The sequence below is a fragment of the Nannospalax galili genome, unplaced genomic scaffold (assembly GCF_000622305.1).
Source record: "Nannospalax galili isolate Female #2095 unplaced genomic scaffold, S.galili_v1.0 scaffold583, whole genome shotgun sequence".
Lineage (NCBI taxonomy): Eukaryota > Metazoa > Chordata > Mammalia > Rodentia > Spalacidae > Nannospalax > Nannospalax galili.
Window position 1 is genome coordinate 293578 of NW_008349469.1, and position 2788 is coordinate 296365.

A 2788-nucleotide genomic window follows, 5' to 3' on the forward strand; every position below is an offset into this window, starting at 1 on the left:
GAAAGCTTATGATTATACTAAATATGAAACATAAACCAAAATCCACAAAATTTAATTTTTACAATTTTTAACTTTAATTTTTATTTTGTTGCATATACTACACAAAAGTAATTTAAAGATGGCATGAAAATTTGCAGGTAAGATATGCAATCATGAACTTTAATTAGAAGACAAAAATGAATTGTCACAATTGAAATGATTAAAATTATATCAAATTTTATTTTACAATATTTTAATGAGAGGACAGAGAGATGACTCAGCACTTAAGAGCACTGGCTGCCCTTGCAGTGGACCTGGATTCAATTCCCATCACACAAGTGGTGGCTAATACCCAAGGAAACTCCAGTTCCAGGCTATTTGACATGCTGTTCTGATCTCTGCCGACATTGCATGACATGAATGCTCTTACATGCAGGCAATACACTCATATATATAAAATGAAAAACAATAAATAAAATATTTTTAAAATAATAATACTCTAATGAACAAAAAAGACACATGATATAAGTATTTTAAACTGAACAATTTAGCAGCAATTTTTTTCCAAGCATCTTCTCTATTACCACATATATTAAAATTATACTTACCATAAGTTCTAATTATGCAAAATGTTTTCTTCTCTTATCTGCTTTACACCCTAGGCAGTACCAATTATTTTCCTATCTATTAAGGTTCAGATACCCCCCCACCTCACCAAGAGGGACTCACAGACCTTGTAAGCCCCTGTGAAAGGGAAACTGAGTTGATAAGCACCCTGGTCTTTGAAGTCAAGAGAAGCAGACTTTTCTCCACTGTTTGGCCAACACAGCAGGCTTCCCCTTTGATCTCTAAAGAGGGTAGATTTTAACAGTCCCTCTCTCTGCATCCCCCACACACCAGCCTAACTTTAAAAAAAAATATATCTTCCCACCTTCTGCACACCCCAAAACCTCCCCTTATAGAAAGACTCCAGCTCACACTCTGGCAGACCTTTTCCCTGCCTGGAAGGGAATTTGTCCCATATGTTCCTTTGCTAATAAACTGTATTCCAGTGGAGTTTTATGTGTGTCCTGGTGCTTTCTCCAGAACAACCTCATTCATCCTATGGCTATTTTACCTATCAGATTGTGCCAAAATCCAGTTCTTACTTCAAGGGACCTGTACAAGCCCTCTGACTGGACTTCTCTAACATCACTAATTTGGCTTTCAGGTACACTTCCACCCTTCCTTTCTCTCTCCTTCACTCCCTGGCTCTCTGCTTTCTATTCACTTTATGTCTCTCCTCACTATGGAACATACTCTGCCTTTCCTATGTCTTCTTTTGATCTCCTTTCTCATTTAATTATGTCACTCCTGGGGGGCACTGGTCTCCTCAGGGAGGGAGCTGCTTCATCTTTTCACTACCTCAGTTCTTCCACCCCCACCCTTTTCCCCAGCATCTTGCCCCCTCCCCCCCTTTTGCCATGGACCTCGAAGGTCTGCTGTCTTCCATCGTTTTTTCCCTGTCTTTGTCCTCTTCCACTGCCTTTCTTCCTCACTTTACTCAGGATGATTTCTGATACTGGTCAATCCAATTTTAGGTCTCCTCTCCTTTGCTTCTACCCTTTAGGCTCTCTTTCCTCTAAGTACTTACGGATTTCCTACACATGCAAATGCTCTGGATCATTCTCCTCTCTCTCCCCCTCCCATACTAAAGCTCTCTACTCCCCACCACCTGTCTGAACTCCCATGCAGGTGCTAAACCTGCATGACCCCAAGGCTTTGTTTTCCTTCTATCTATTCACCCCCTCCAGGGAGCTGCCAATATTGCCAACTTGCCTGCCCTGGAGATTTTTTCTTTAACATTCTAATAAAATGATAAAACTTTCCAGCTGAGCCCATTCTTAAATTATCTTATAAATGTGGCTAAGAACCTTTAGGGGACCCTTTCTATCTATTTTGACCCAACTAGCCTAAACCAGCTGGGCAATTTTGCTGGAGCATTTAAAGAATTTCAGGAGGCTTGCCCTATGGACAAAGGTAAAACGTTTTAAAAGCCATTTTTTTCTCCTAAACTTTTTCTCAGGCAAAGGAGATCAAAATTTTGATCTTAGGCCCTCTTGTTTATCAAGCATGCAGTGCTCAGGCACCTACTTGTCTAACTAGACCTAACCATTTTACATTTCACTATACATAAAAGTTCACAGGCACTGCTCAGGCGAGTCATAAGCTTTCAAACGAACAACCACTGATTTATATGCCCTGTTCTTTCTGCTGCTCTCAGGAGTTTCCTTTCTAGCATAGCTTGTGTGTGTAAATTAAGAGTGAAGAGCCAGAATGCTCTGACTCCATTTTGGCTAGCTCCTTTAGACAAGTATTGTACGTGTAAAAGCCTTATAAGGTATGAACAAAAACTTCTGACTCTAAAAGATATTAGTCAGCACATTCCAATGCCCTGAAGACAGCCCCTACCAATCAAGACTTTTCCCATACACAGGATATGGGGACATCCAATTATTTTAAAAATATGCTTGGCAAGTGAAGGTTTCTATGGAGTACCCCAATGAAAGCTCCTGCCTGCTACTGTTCGGGGCCAGACTCCATCTTTGGCTCATGTAGCCTGTGCCCAGCTAGCCACCATTTGGTTGTTGTTTTTTTGTTTTATTTTGTTTTTTTTTTTCATTTACTTTAAATTCTTGAATAAACTTTTTGTATAATCATTTTGGATATCTCTGGGAATTAGTCTCGATTCTCGAACCCTAATGAAAAGATCCTGAGAACTTGTCTTCACATTCACAGCTACAGTAGTTGGTGAGAAACATGAATTACT